Source organism: Misgurnus anguillicaudatus, chromosome 7 (genome assembly GCF_027580225.2).
Source record: "Misgurnus anguillicaudatus chromosome 7, ASM2758022v2, whole genome shotgun sequence".
Lineage (NCBI taxonomy): Eukaryota > Metazoa > Chordata > Actinopteri > Cypriniformes > Cobitidae > Misgurnus > Misgurnus anguillicaudatus.
In genome coordinates this window covers 18,605,942-18,622,969 of record NC_073343.2, presented here as the reverse complement: position 1 = coordinate 18,622,969, position 17,028 = coordinate 18,605,942, and the positions used below count along the sequence as shown (strand labels likewise).

General features: G+C 37.2%; 1 long non-coding RNA gene across 1 annotated transcript; it reads left to right on the top strand.

Moving 5' to 3' along the window:
- The first annotated feature begins 3,833 nt into the window (after window positions 1–3,833).
- LOC129417100 (uncharacterized) lies at window positions 3,834–5,447 on the top strand. The gene is made up of 3 exons (XR_012370534.1): window positions 3,834–4,382; window positions 4,462–5,064; window positions 5,148–5,447. It is a non-coding gene; the product is annotated as an uncharacterized lncRNA (long non-coding RNA).
- Window positions 5,448–17,028: the final 11,581 nt, after the last annotated feature.

Below are 17,028 nucleotides of genomic sequence, written 5' to 3'. Positions count from 1 at the left end.
CAAATTTTATGAAATTTGGTCATCTGCATTTTCTGGATCAGATTCTTATTGATAAGGTAGTAAATATGATATGTCCACATTGTATTATGAGCTAATCTTCAAACATGGTTAGGAGCGTCACATTTCTGGCTGACATCAAAGGTATTCAGGCCAATAACAACATACAGATTAATTTGCCAATCGAGGACACAGCGCTTTTCAAAATGATGAGCTTTGTACAAAATCTGTGCGTTTGAGAAAGGGGGGGGGGGGGGGGTTTAAAGGGCAACAATAATGTAAGGTATGTGGAAAATAATGTTTTTTTAAACTATAAACCATGCAAACACATTGTATTATACCATATACACAAAATAACGCTATTTTTAGCAATGTAATATGTGCTCTTCACATATAAAAAAAGGTCAAAATGTTCCTTAGCTGTAACTGGGGCATATTATAAAATGTCCTAATATGCACCATTCATGTACAGATATATTTTATACCAATATGCACCCCTGATGTGTTATTATAAGCTCTTTAGGTACAAACGTGTATTTTGGAAGGCGCACTGCACCTGTGACAGCTAGGGATGTATTTCTGACAATGTAGCATACATAAAACTTTAATATTTAAAGCATTCAGACTACACAAGGCTTACAGTACATCACGCCTTGTATACCTTTCTTTACATTTTCATTCAAAATCTTTTGTTTTACCTCAGGAAGAAATCTGCTGATACCATCATTTACACACCAGAGGGCAGAAACTCATGAAATTTTGATTTTTATTTATTTGCAATAAATTATAAATTGACTAACAGTGAAATAGTACTCTTAATGGTTATTATTTATTATTAATTTATTTTGTAATAATTTGCTCTATATATTTAACTTTTTGGTAACATGTTAAAGTAGCTTTCCTCTCTGGCCAGCTTTGACCAGCCAACACTGTTCACGAGCAAGAATGGGAAACTTAATGTACATGTGTTCAGCACACTGACTGAATGAACATCAATGACATTCACAGTCTCCTATAAGCTCACATCTGATCTTTACAATCCATTGTAACACAACATCAGCATGAAGGGATGTCTTGTTTTCTCCATTACCGTACTGATTTTAACAGGTAATATGATAATAAATGTCAATCATTTACATTTTTAAACTTTACATTAGCTTTAATATAGTCTAATTGTTCTTTGACACTTTACATGCTGTTTACATTACATGCTGTTGTCTTCACAGGTGTTGTGTTATATACCTTGTATACATTTCTTTTCATTTATAATGTTTTGTTTTACCTCAGGAAGAAATATGCTGATACCATCATTTACACACCAGAGGGCAGACACTCATGAAATTATGATATCATTTCCTTTCTCACATGATTCAAACAATCATCCAAATACTGGTTAAATCTGAGTGGAGGGTGGATCTCTAATCTACTTCTGTACATTTAAATGAAACATGATCAGACATCTGAGTACCATCTTGTTCTTTTTTCTCCCAGGTAAGAATTGATCAAGTTGATTTATTTTAAAACAGCCAACGGGATAAAGTATGAAAATATGCTATTTAGAGGGTTAAGTGTTCTTTAGCAGTATTGCTCAATGCCTTCATCTCTTAACAGGGTTGTCATTGAGTTCCAGTGTCACACAGGACCCTCCTGACATACTATGCAAAGTCAACACAGAATCTGTTGTTCTCCAGTGTTCACACAGCAGTTCAAGCTTTAATTCCATTCTTTGGTACAAGCAGCTTCTCAGTGGCGAATTACAGTTTATGGGATATCTTTATAGACAAAGTCCCAACATAGAGTTAAGCTTTCCGAAGAAAATTGAACTGTCAGGGAATGGAGCTAGCAAAGGTTTTCTGAAATTAGAAAACATTTTAGCAAATGACAGTGCTGTGTATTACTGTGCTGCGAGAGAACACAGTGCTGTAGGTTCCCTGCACTTCTACACAAAAACACTATCATGAACTCCTTGACCACTTCAAAGTCACATGCTTGCAAAGTATTGGTGGCTGTTGGATGTACCTTCAGCAGATGACTTTCAAACAAATAAAATGTTGATCAGAGTCAAACAACAATCAAACATATCTGTGATTTCAAATGTATTTTTAAAAGAAAAAAAATAGTAGAATTAATGAGGTGGAAAAACACTAAATAAAACACATATTTCACATAGTCATATAAACTGCACTTTATTTTAGCTCACTGACAAAATGTTGTCATTTACAAATACTCTCACTTGTAAGTCGCTTTGGATAAAAGCGTCAGCTTAAAAATAAAATGAATTATTAATTTAAGCAACAGGACTATTTTAACTCTTTCCCCGCCATTGACAAGTTATCTTGTCAATTAAGAGAAAACATTTGCATAAAAAAGTGTTCCTGATGAATTTTTATGTTAATCTGGAATACCGCAATTATCCATTAGATGGATTACCCAATATATGAAAAAAACTGAAGCCAAAACGTTATTTACTAATGTTAAACTCTGTGTATGTTTTGACAATCATTCTGAATCTGATCTCTAACAAAATTCCTTCACAAAAATGCAATTATTTCAGCTTTTAGCTAAAAAGCTTGTATTTTTAAAGAAAAATACCCACATTTAAGAGTTTATAAGCAAAGAAGGTTTTTTTCCTGTTTTATTTGTTTGTTTGTTTGTTTCTTTGAAAGGAGAGGGTCTGTTCTTTCATTTGATATATTTGTATGTTTCTATATTTTTAGAACAGTATTTTCCTGAAAGGCATTTTGTGAAACTTTTGTGAAAATCACAAAAAAGCTGGCGGGAAACTTAAAAAAATGGCTGACGGGGAATGAGTTAATATGCCGTTCCAATATTTTTTGTTATCATGTTCTGTATGTGTAAAAAAGCACTTAAAAGGTTAAACATTTATTTTAATTTTACTTTCCTTCAGTTTGAAGGAAAACTTTTCCTATGATTCCAACTTATATTCCTACTTAATTTCTCAGCTGTGCTGATATACCCATAAATGAAGAGTTTCGTTGCAAAACGAAATAATTTTTTTTTTTTTTTCAGAAATCTTGTTTTTTGGTTGTGCATTCCAATTAATATCAATTCAACTGCAGTTGGTTTGTTTTGATTTAAACCTTCATAACCAAAAAATACAGCTAAGCAGCACCATAAAACAAAATAATAACATGATAACATAATAATAAACACGATTTGACAAAAATGTTAAAAACGGAGTTATCTCGTTTTGCAACGAAACTCTTCAAATATCCTTCTAGCGATGCTCAGTGTTGTTTCTTTGTAACTACGTTGAAATAAATGAGGTAGTTTTAGGGGCCAGTCACACCAAAAGCGTTTATGGCAGTTGCAGGTGCCTTTTTTGAATGATATTCTATGGGCAGGGCGCGTTTGCGCGCCGTTTATGCGCGCCGAGCGCCTTGCGGTTTTTTGCCGCCTGCTGCGCACGCGTTTTTGAAGGAGCGCTGAGAGCGGAGAAGCGCCCGACGTCATTCGCGTCTTTCCATTGTCCAATCGAATGAGGGGAGAGGCGGCCTTACGTTGTGGTGAGGGAAGTTTACAGTTGCTTTGAAGAACCGGACTCCACTCACTCACTCTCTCCTGCGTGTCTGTGCACCTCTCACCCTCAAACAAGGTCAGAGCAAGCGTCCTCTTTTGAAAGTTTCTGCCAATATGACAGTTAACAGCAAAAGAGCGCTCACGCTTCAATATTTGATTGACAAGACAGCTAACTCGGTGGTTGCTTAGCAATATGAAAAGCCGCGTCGCACTGCTCTTTTTTAAAAAAAGGCAGTGTGTCGCGCCTTGCGTTTGCAAGCGTTTAAAGCGCTTTTGGTGTGACTGGCCCCTTAAGGAAACTACAGATTATCATGGCTGTAAAATACAGAATCATTACTTGGTTATTACAATCTGCAATGTAAAATAGGCTACCATGCTGAAATTGTTGAATTCAACAGACAAACACCTGCTGCAAAACTTTTATTAACTTTTATTAAATAAAAAGCTTGTTCACCATCAAAAGATGTAGATATCAAAGAGGTCAAAGGGTCAGTCCAGGTATTTGTCTGTATTTGTGTTACGGGATATTGCACAGTAATTGCTTGTAATATGTGGTTTGAAAGTAATATTACCATTAAATGACATATATATTACCATAACATTACCCAGTTATTACAAATCTGTAAAGTGCTATCAAGTTATAGTTTTTGTATAGGGAACATTCAAAGACGAGGTCCACCAGATGGCAGGAGAAATGCAAACAAGTATAAGAAAAAGCCAAATCTCAGCTCCACCCACTTGTTCGACAAAAACAATTTACGTGCTTACCCATTACTCTCTGTGTAAATCAAGAGTCAATATGAGTGGATTTCCAGTCTTTTGTTTGCTGCTGCAGTGTTTCATTGGTAAGACATACAATATTATTGCAAATATACGTTCCTACAGTTTAGCTGAAATCTAACTGTCAATTTTCTGGACTTGCAGGCCTGTCACGGTGTTTAACTGTTACACAAACCCCTACTGATCTTTTATTAGTCAGTGGAGCAACCTTGAACATCACCTGCAGTCACCATGACAAAACCTATGACAAAATCTACTGGTACCAGCAGCTTAAGGGAACAGGTCTTGAGTTCCTCGGCTTCCTTTCCTTTAAGGACGCTACAGTTGATAGACCGGGTTTTAAAATAACAGGAGATGCAGAGAGTGAAGGGAATCTGGTGGTGTCCTCTGTTAAAACTGAACACAGTGCTCTGTATTTCTGCGCTGTGAGTTCAGCACAGTGCTGTGGGTCTATGTGTGCCTGTGCTTAAAAAACCCTCCCTCATCACATGACATATCTGCACCTGGGCTTTCAACCCAGTAAAATGAGGTGAACAACAGTGTCTGCCTCCTGTTTCATTTAGATAAATGATAGCTGTATCTCTTGTGACCACATACTAAAGCTAGCTACAGTATATAGAGAAGCAGCCAATGCACTTATATTTCATTTCTAACTTTTAGTCTTTATTTTTAGATGTTTTGATATAACATTAATAAGCATGATAAGAGCTATTATTTTAACCACAGTTACGATTTTCTGGTTAACAGGTAAATATCCCAGTTGCAAAGCAATTTAAGCTTTTTTAGTTTATATGTACTGTAATGATATGTGCACTCCTCACCTTTTGTAGTTTGTGTCGACTCTTCTCCCGACATACGGCAGTCCCCTGAACATCTTCTACTGACAATGGAACAGAAAGAGGCAACACTTTCTTGTCGTCACGGTGACACCAACTATCAGTATATGTACTGGTATCAGCAGAAGAGCAGTGGTTCTTTGGAGCTTATTGGAATGCTGCGGTATAAAGCACCTACTACTGAAAACAAATTTAATTCAAGTTTCAAAATCACAGGAGATGCTGCAAAGGACGGATTTCTACACATATCTAAGATATCTTCTGAGAACAACGCAGTGTATTTTTGTGCAGCAAGTATGCACAGTCATTCACATCCCCATTACCCTTGACAAAAAACGCTTCACTGTGCACCTGTTAATAAAAAACAGACTTAGAACGATGGCCTTTGTATACTGTTAAATGGTTTTAAATGTGTTGTCTGTTAAAATGGGGAGGGGGGGTGTTGTATATCATAACTCTTATATAAGAAGAGATAACAACATAAGCAAGTCTTCACTTGGGCAAAGATGGGAATATACAAATCTAAAATCTATTCCAAATTAAAAAAATTATATCGACCCATTATATTGCAATGATTGTAATACCACTTAAATTGCTTGTAAATACCATACCCATCACAGTTATGTTTAGTTGTGTTGTGTTTTCGTTCATGTGATTATGTTTTTTTTAGTTTAACCCTAATTGGTTTCCTCAGTTACAGTTACAGTCTTTTTTTTGCAGGGGAGAGCAGGCTACAACCAAATGCAGGGTTAAATGTAACAAACGTTTAACGTTACACCAGGTTGAAGGATTCTTATTGTCTTTTTATGCGCATGCTCAAAGTCTTCTTCTCCGTGTATAGTGTATATCTGTGGCAGAATTACAGCGCCCCATACTGGTCTGGCATATATACTACACCGCTTTCAGTCGGTTTCAGTGGTTTCGTGTTTACGGATTATTTTTTTAGAGCAAGGAAAAAAAATGATCGGATAGGGAATGCACCGGCTTCGTGTGGACATAGCCTTATGCATAAAACATATCACCATTTTAAAACATGTCAGCAATCCCAAGCAACTACCTAAGTTTAAAAAAAATTACACAGTGAGGTTAGGTGTGACACAGTTTTAAGATCTTTGCACAAAAGTCCAAAACTCTTGTCCGAAATGTTTGCAAAACAACATCACGTTGTGTCAATCATGTTAACACAATGCCTAAGAAACGTTCGTACATTATCAAAAACAAAAATTTGGTTACATTTTCTGTGCATTTTCGAATGCGTTGCAATCATTTTAAGATATGTTTTCATTCAGAGCCACTGTACAAGCAAACGGCAAGTTCTAGAATAGCCTGTGACAAGTTGATCCACTTAGTGACCAAAAGTCTGTCAAGTACAATCAGGCTTAAATACAGTGTACTTGTCACTGATCCCAGGTATCTTAAGAAGATGGACAATGGAATTTATTTTATTCCATTTCCTAGACCCAAAAAGCAAAAATGTCTGCTTTGGATTAAGTTGTGTGGCAGCCCACCTTAACATCTAACTTAATGTCCAGAAGATCAACAAGGATGTAGCTATACATTTGCCCTGCTCCCAGATCGCATGCATTGCCAATGGTTCAATTTCCAGTCCCAGTTTAATACTGCTACATGATCTAAGCTTGGAGCTCTGTAGAGTTTATCATCTTAATCCTCTTTTTACTCTTATTGCTATCTATTTATTATAACTTCTTTGTTTAACTTAGGAATACTTTACCTTATAGTAAATAGTAGTATAGTAGAATAGTATTACTAAGCGAAACAATCTATTACTGGTAACACCCGTTCTTAGCATATAGCCTGCTGGCATCACCAAATGGTGCCGGCTAACGTTAGCATTTGTTTACTTTACGTTTACTGTGAATGTGCCTTCCTTGACGATCTAATTGTGGATTTATCCGATGTATGTTTTTTAGACCTGTGCTCACCAGAACGGGAAGCTGTGGAGGAGCTGCTGTTGACACCTTATTAACGAATACTTGATTTGATTTTGATTTGATTATTGATCAGACAAACAAAAGATAAATGTCTACATGATGCTTGGAATATCTACTTTTAAATGATGTAAATGAAATCAAGAACAAATATTCCAATTCGGTGTAAATTGTGTGAGAAGTAGGAGAGGTGCCATCTTTTTCTTGTTACTTCATTATCTGAAATGAGCTGAGATCGCCACACCCCTGCGGCATTGATACGTAAAAGAGCAGAGACGATCCATATGCATTATGCCCTGCAGTCAATGGGCACTTAATCCCTGATCCAGTTCTGTATTCTGGGCTGTGCTGAGTTGTTTTATATGAGTGCAGCAAACATGACATCTAAATCCTTATTTACTTGCATATGTGTGTCTCATTGACACTGCAAGTTCTTTCCAGACGGGAGTGATTTTGTGTGCTTTGGTCAGACAGTACGACGTGACGGCCGCACACACAAATGCACAAGGAATCATATTTGACGCGCTTTGTGGTATTCTTATAATGTAAGTGATGTGATTGCAAACAGGACATCTAAGACCTTATTTACTTGTGCCTGTCACTTTCTTTGTGTTTCCGTCAAACGGTATGCACAACAGCCACACACAAACACACGAGGCATTGTATTTGACACGCTTTGTGGTATTCTTATACCATAAATAACGCGATTGCAAACTGGACATCTAGATACTGGACCGCAGATATAGTCACTGCATCGCGTGTGTTTGTGAGTAGAAGTCTGTGCTGTTTGCTGTGAGGTTTTTATGAGAGAAAGCACAAACTATTTAATAATTAATATGTAAAACTTGAATTTGAAATAAAACTTACCGCGGAGAAGATAATGAGATCTCTATCGTCTCTATTGCTAAGTGACGCGACAATTATTTATTATTTCAAATCCGTTTAGAAGATAAATATACATTGTGTTGTTAAACAGATGAAATTATCTTGATGTAGGCTACATTCATTATGAGAAGCCTTTTCTTTTTACTGTTACACTGTAGACAGTAATATATGTATTTTATATAAAACTCTATGTTCGTGACAGCACATTATCCATTATCTGTTGGTTCATGTTGGTCCAGTTTAATTCAGGGTAATCCTTTAATAAAATGTAATTATAAAATATTTTATTGTTTTGTAATATTCACAGTGCACATTCTGTCAGATCGATTTAAAACATTTTTAATTATTCTGCCAAATTCCGCATAGATTTTGCAAAAGAAATCCGCAGAAATGGCAAAAAATAACTTCTTACTCAGATTCCTTACACAGCTGTACTACTCTTGCAGAAGTTAAGGCAGTTCAGATTTGTTTTAAATGGCAAAATAGTTATACTTCTTTTTTATTTACATTTTAGAGTATTTTGGTTTGTTAAAGTTTTTTATGATACCAACAAGCGGTTAGCAGCCGACAGCAAGTTGACGACATGTTTAATGATTTGAACTCTCTAATCAACACTTCACTTGCCTATAATAACAACTATATAAAATATATATTTTCAGCATATCACAGTGTTAGTTTAAACGTTTATTATCAACACACACTATTTTTAAAAAGCGGAGGCAGGTTGCTCAACGGGTGCAGAAATAGAAAATGAAAAGGGCTATAGCTACAAAACGAAACGAAATAAACATGAAACCGAATAAACATGCAACCTGCCTTATCTTACAACTTCGCTATGCATATATATATATATATATATATATATATTATAGATTATGTCTTCGATGCTGTTTGCATAGATTATGTGCAGTATCCAAGGTTTTAATATAGTGCGCTAAAGGCCCTGCTGTTAAATACGCCACAGCTGCATTGTTAATGTGTGGCTGGCTGTGCTTATAGCGGACTCGTGCTATAGGTTAAAAGTCTTACTACGTTTGTTTTGAAATCATGGTCTGTCAAAAGGTTATTTTAATTAAATTGGAAAATATAAAAAGATGGAGAAGCCTAACTACGCCCGAGGTCCGCCCGGCGCCCCGCGTAGCTGTGACGTTAAAATTGGCCCGAGACCCGACCCGAGGGGTGTAAAAAGCTTGGGCCTCGTCGGACTTGGGCTGAAATGCAGGGCTCTACCCTCAGTCGTATTCATTGAGAAAAATCTAATGCCTGCTCATCATGAAAGCTCTTTACAAAATAATATCCCTCGGGGCTTTTGGTTCAAAGGCGTGCATGTTTGGAGAAATATTGATTGATTTTATATGTTTACTTCAAATTTCTAAAGAGAGGAGTAATATATTTAAATTTTTAGTCCAAACACGGCATAATATTAGCTGAAGTTGTTTTACTGATTTTCCAATAGTCTGTTCATAAATTATACGTGATTATATGATATTTTGTGTCAGTATACAGTGTCAGTACTACATTTAACTACTATATAAATGTTTTATACAATGTATAATATGAATTGAGTTGTCAGCTGGCCTGCCCAGTAGTATATTGAACATTAGATTTCCACATTAACTTGAGTAATATAAAGCACAAGGGTTCACTTACTTTTTCAACTCCCATTTTGAATGTTGAATAAGTGTGTTCAATAAAGACATGAAGATGAGATTTTAGTGTAATTACTTATAGACACATTGGGGCGGTTTCCCGGACAGGAATTAGACTAGTCCTAGACTTAAACACTTTTAAGAGCTCTCCAAACTGAAAACAACTTGCACTGACATATCTTAAAATACATCAGTGCCCTTTGTTTTACCTAAAAATGCACACAGGCAATGTTTTTAGTAATGCATGTTTGTTAAAACTAGTTATATTTCCTAATTAAACTAAGGCCTAGTCCTGGATTAAGCTAATCCTGGTCCGGGAAACCGCCCCATTATGTTTGTCAATACCCTTGATTTAGATGAAGATCAGATCACATTTTATGACAAATTTATTCAGAAAACCATGAAATTCCAAAAGGTTCTTGCCACTGAATAAACTGTACACCAAAACCTTAATGCAACACAGAACAACACTTCAAAGGGTAAAATATATAATATATTAATATTATAAACATTAAGAAAATGCTAGAACTCCCATTTACATCCCTTGGGGCATCTGGTTAAAGATGGAGATTATCTCATCATAACCAAGTCCTTTATCTTTGATCACATAGCATATATGTCAGTTTGCAGAACTTTGCGCAAAGGAGAACAGAGATTAACTGCTTAGACACTTATCGAGGACCAAAAACATTTTTAATGTGATTAATTTTTGTTGTGGAGAACAATCTCTGAATACACATTTTTATTGTGTGAAAGATGTCTTACTCAAGGCGGAACAAACATATTTAACGGGTCATTTTTACAAGCGTGTGGGTAAGCCTAAACTACAAAGCTGCATAAAATTGAGAATCAGAGCATTTTTTTTGTAAAAGTGTAGCAACTGTGTTTTTTTCGTGTGTGTGTATTGATTATTACTAGCAAAACCATGGTTTTACTACAGTAATCATGGTTTAACTATGGTTGTTAAAAAACAACCATGTTTTTTTAACTGTAGAAAAAAATTGTTAATTATTGTAAAAAAAAACTGCTAACTAATAATCTTTCACCGATCTGCTGACCACTGTCCAATCATAAGATGTGGATAAGTGTTAGGAATTAGCAGGAAGCAAACTTAACACTGGACTATTATGACCAGACCAAAACTGGACTATGACTTCACTAACCATTACTTCAGGGAACTCACAATGACAGGACAAAACGAATACCAAACACAAGGACTTTAAATAAGGAGAACTAATGAGGGGAACAGGTGAAAATCATAACAAGTAAGGGATCGGGTAAAAAGTGACGAGACATGGGAAATACGTAGTTAGCATACACAATACAGACCATGCATTCCCCACACAAAACATTGTACTGTCATACTGGACTAATATAAAAATGAGACAAGGTTCTGGCAGGATCCTGACAAGGGCATAAACATAAAGTTCTTAAGGTGACAGCAGGTCGCATGCTGTATACTGTACTAAAATTTTGAATTCAATTCATGAACTTTAATTCATTAACAGTTTTTTTTAGTTATGAGTAATTTATTCAAATTTTAGCTGAATTAACTACACCTCAAAATAAAGGATGTTGGGAATCTGGATAAAAACAACAACAACCGGAATAGAAAGAAATTCCATTATCCTACTAATGCTCTTTCATCATCACATTGCATTGTTTATTAATTATTAATACTTTGTTGTTTTCTTTTTCTACAATAATAATAAAACCACTGCACAAGTCTTAGAATATCTTTTTTTTAAAATAACACAGTCACATCCACACCCTCAGAAAATGATAAAAAAGCTGTCAGTTCGATGGTACCTTTTTAAAAAGTACACCCTCTTAAAGACTTCATATTAGTACCTCAGAGGTACACTACATATAGGTAGGCCTACCAAATGTATACATATCTGTACATAAATTGTACATATTTGGACCTTGCATTTGCCACTGCACATTCAAGAATTATTTATGCTTTCTGAAATAAAGTCTTGGCATACTAATGGACAAAACTTCCTTAATACCAATCCATTCCACACCCTTTCCTGTTAATCAGTCTTAAAGCATTTACACTGTCAAGAAGAAATGGTTACAAAACAGTCCTTAGCTGTCACTTGGGCGATTCTTTTTATAAAATATCTCTTTATACCTTAAGAGTTCATAATAGGACCTAAGATGTAAATATATTGGTACCAAAGAATGAATATATTATTGACTCTAAGGTATATATTAGAACCTTTTAAAATGGTACTGCCCTAGTGACAGCTAGGGACCTATTTTGACAAAAAAAATTCTGACAGTGTACAAATTCCACACTGATTTTCATTTGCTTTTTCCATTTAGTTAACTTAAATTAAAACGGCAATTAAAATATAACAGCACAATAAAAATAATAGCAACTTGTAACTCTTTGATCTGTATATGTATACAGGAGTTACCAGGTAACTCTTATATTTGCGGGCTGTAAATGAAAGTGGGGCTTATTTCCCGTTTGTTCTGTGTATGTGTACCAGGTAACTCTTACCTTTGCGGGCTGTAAAATAAAGTGGCGATTGTTCACCTCTTGTTATAAATGTTATAGGGTAAATACCACAAACATACAGAACACTGTTAAACCTTGCTGTAGATTTCTGGGTAAATAACTGTAAAATTGGCAGTATTTAGCTTTAACATAGGTATTTTACTGTGATACCTATTACTAATAGGTATTTTACTGTGATATGAGGTGCAGTTATGCTGCACTAATAATAAACTACAGTAAATTACTTGTCACGAATGACAAAACGGGCGGAACTAAAAACAGCGAGAGAAGGTTCCGCCCGGACCGACTTCCACAAACACCGGCACTTCCGGGTAACCCGGGCAAATCAGGGCAAACACATGCACCAGGTGTGTATGATGACACGGCGGATGGTCATTGGACGACTCGCATGAGCTGGGAGGATAAAAGGAGCATTAGAAACACAGGAAGTTGTTCATGTTTGGAAGCGGAGAAGCGGCGTGTGGACTAGGCGGCAAAATAGTGGCGTGAGGACAAGGCAAACAGGCTAAGCACTGCGAAAGGATACGCTGGATTAAAATGAAGATTGGTGTTTCACCAGTAGCACCGGGTGAAAGGTAAAAGCTGTGTTGTTGCAACCCATACCTACCTAAAGTGCATGTTGTTCTGAAGGCTGCTTAAGAAGTCACCTTCAGCGGAACCATAGCAACATTGTGGTCACCGAAGAGCTTTAAGGTGAAGAGAACGACACGGAAGCTGTGGGACAGAAATTCAACGAAGGCTGTGAGTACACACGTTGTTTACTTTTAAAGTACATTTGCTACATAGAGGCTTACTGTTGTGTGGAGGATTTTCTTCCCGTAGTGGCCCCACCGTGGAGGATTGTAGCCGGTGGGCGAGCCAGGGAAGTGCGAGACGCGCAGAGGACTGCGAGGGGGCTTACGACTTTCATTCCGCCCGTTGTGACAGTGCTCCAACGACTCCCCCGGTGCAGAGCTGGACTGAGTGTGGAAGTATTGGCCTTATAATTCACAAAAGAGTGCGTGCTGCTGTGGGTGAGTGTGCTATTTTGATGTGTGTACACCTGGAGTGTTGCAGTGTTGTGCCGTGTCTCCTGTCACCCATACTTACCCCAGATCCGGCGAAGCGCCGTGTGTGGATTCGTGGAGTACAGCAACAGTAATACCAACATGGACCTATCTGGTTACCACCCCCCGCCTGCGTGTGTTCAGCTGTGAAGAGAAACTGTGAGTACAGTGAACGGAATATTACAATAATAACTATATTGATCTACAAGTAGAAAGGAAATTACTTGTTACCTACCTGACTGTGGTGTGCCATCTTGTCTTGGAGGAAAGCTTTGCCATCCACCCCTGAACCAGGTACTCCTCATACCCCGGGACGGGGCGGAGAGTAGGCCTAGTGACCAGCCGCATGGACGAAGCCTGTGTTTTCTCTTCCCCGGTGCTCCATCGATGAAGGACGCCGGCCAGGCTCAGCTCACTAGGACAGTAAGACGGGAACAGTAGTCAGCTACCCAGCCCCTACCCCGTTCAGGTGATGTACAGTCTCCTTCTACCCTAACATTGTTCAGGGGAGAAGCCCTCTAGTGTGGTCGAGGAAACCGGCCTAGGAGTCATACTTACGCCTGTGAGTCCAAAGTAACACGTCCAGCGAAACCAGAGCCTTATAGGCCCAACCTAAGAGTTATACTTACCCAAAACGCCTGAGAGTCGAAAGTAACACGCCCAGCGAACCAAGAGCCTTGTAGACCCAACCTAAGAGTTATACTTACCCAAAATGCCTGAGAGTCCAAAGTACCACGCCCAGCGAGCCAAGAGCCATGTAGACCCAACCTAAGAGTTATACTTACCCAAAACGCCTGAGAGTCCAAAGTACCACGCCTAGCGAACCAAGAGCCTTGTAGACCCAACCTAAGAGTGATACTTACCCAAAACGCCTCAGAGTCCAAAGTAACACGCCCAGCGAACCAAGAGCCTTGAAGACCCAACCTAAGAGTGATACTTACCCCAGAGCCTGTGGATCTGTTTTAGCCGTCTAGCAAGTAAGAGGGCCTTACTAGAGCGGTAGGCGGAGTTTCCTTTGCAGCACGCACTACGTAGCAGTAGCCGCGAGTCTTCAAAAATAGCTACACGAGTGTCACGAGCAGCAGGGCAGCAGGTAAGCTAATATGGAAAATAGACATTTATCCTACATGCTGCTACTGTAAGGTTTGCGACAGCATGTGAGTTATGCTTAACCAATTCGTAAAACTTGATTTCAGCTGCTTTCTGAAAATGTTCTCATACTTTCTGTAATGTTTTCATCGAAGGCCAATGTTACGTTACATCCTCGTGTTATTATTTTGGAGAAATTCATCTAGTGCAATGAAATCTAAGACCATGTCCATCTCTAAATTGTAAGGATGGAACTTATCATTGATTTCATGGTAATGCTTTACATGAATGCTGTATAAGTGCAGTTATTAGGTTCATGTTAACATGTAGTTAAAAGCTCTTACTGATCAAATATCATCGCGAGCGCAGCCTGATTCTTGTTGTTTACTTATTTAATGTAAAAGATTGTACTTAAGACAAGATTGTACTTAAGACAACAAACAATACATCATTAGAAAGGTCTAAGGCTCAAGCGTTTGTATTTGACCTTAATATTATTAAAAAAAGACAGTAATGTCTTAATTTGTGTCACAAGTTATGAGAATGAAAATCGGACTCCATACCTGTAAAATGAAATATGACCCGCAGTCGTCATGAAAGCACTTCACAAAACAACATTTCTCGGGGCTTCTGGTTCAAAGGCATGCATGTTTGGAAACACATTGATTGATTTTATATCAGTTTATATAGTTTACTTCTAATTTCTAAAGAAAAGAGTAATATTTATTCCATTTTTATTCCAAACGCGGTGATATGAGCCACTGTTGAACTGACCTTTACACGAGTCTGTTCATTCATACGTGACGCCTGAGGGTGCCCTTGTGCACGATCGCGCAGAGACACTTTAGAATTGACACACGAAGAACGCTTGGGTCCGGTTCAGAATTTACTCTTTTAATGGCATTTATCCTGCTGCTAATAACATGCAAATAAAGATGTTCTGATGGATCAAACAAGAAGACAATAAACTTAATTAGGATTATATATGGTATATTTGTGTTGTTCCGGTCATGTTGGGTATTTTCATAATGCAGTATATTTATTTATTATAATGCAACATTAGCACTGTGCAGAATACCAAAAAGAAAGAGTATATTATCTGTTTCATTTTGCGATCTGAAGCCACGTCAGCTCAAAACACTTAATCTACTATAAAGTTAGTTTGGAGCAAAAATATTAATCCCACTATTTGTCATGTTTTGATGGTGTGCTAAACTAACAAAGTGGTGTGTTTTAGCTATGAAAAATAGGTTAGGAATAATTTCAAATGGTTAAGCTTATTGTTTCTTTTTTTGTAAGTGAGACATTTAATCAAAGAAATAAGCAATTAAAACACTGTGATAGACCGGTTAACTTGCTGATTTAATGATAGCTAACACTTTTATACATATACACATAAGTCCTCAAAACTTCATTCTCGAAATTCTTGCGAAAGTAAATAATATTTTCCTAACTTGCCTATTTTAGTTTGATGTGTTACTAATTTGTTCCAACATTATTTAAATAATGCAAAGGAAAAAAAGAATAAAAACTCCAAAGTAATGAATACATTTGATTGTTATTTGACGAAAAAAAAATTATGCCCTTTTAAGTCCGTCAGCCCCTGCCGCTGAGGAGGTCTGTGCACGCCACTGCAACTATGAGTAAGTAAACTGGTAAAATATTTGTGAGTGTCTTTGGAGACACATTAAATGTTCCAAATAGCTTTCTGATTAGCAAGTGTTTACAATGTACAGATGCAAACTTTGCAATTTGCCTTTTCGCCAACTAAGTGGTTTTTATGCACATATAAAAAGACACCAACATAGAGCAAATTTTCAGTTTGCATGTGGAATGTGTATTTTTGGCTAATACTTTTTCAAAGCTGTGCGTCCACCTTCGTATTCATATCAGAGATGGCAAAAAAGTTTGCTGTCCAGTCGAAGGCCTTTCAATATATTTTAGAGTAAGAACATCATTCACCACTCATTTGTCACAGAAGCATAAGCAGCCTGGTCCAGTAGAGCTGTCTTTTCTCCACAGACAGTGTGAGACAGTAATAGATTTGAGTATTGATAATGAAGTAACTGCTACAGATCAGTGTCTAAGTGAGGTGCCATCAACATCAATTGAAAGCCAAAGAAATGCCATAGATGAAGAGCCTTTTTTACATAACTTTGCTCTGTTTTACCTGAAGATGAAGGCCAAAATGTTGTTGCCTGCTAGTTCGATTCAGTGTATTATTGAGGAGTTTCAAGCACTTCATGTTGATGGAATGCAGGACAGGCTAGACAGACTAAAGAAAAAGTTGTTGTCATCAACAGACATACCCTCATGTGATGTAGACAAACTTCTGGATGAACTAGTGTCTCAAGATTTGTTAACTTTGTACAATGAAGGTCAGTTAAGGTCTGACAAAACCAGGAAAAACTTCTTCAAAGAAAAGTTTAACTTTGTTGTGCCAAAACAGATTTATCTAGGCACTGACACAGCTGGTAAGGAACGCTTTGGTCAATACGTGCCACTTAAAGAAACATTGGCATCTCTGTTTAGGCAGACATCAATGAGGGAACAGTACAAACAGAGAAAAATGCAGCTCACAACCACTGATCAATGTATAATAGAGGGCATCAAGTTCAATTCAGTTTTCAATTCCCTTACTTATTTTCATGTCTGTGGTGGACTCCCTCCATGTCTAGGGCATGATTTATTTGAAGGTATTGTGGCAGATGACTTGGCAATTTACAG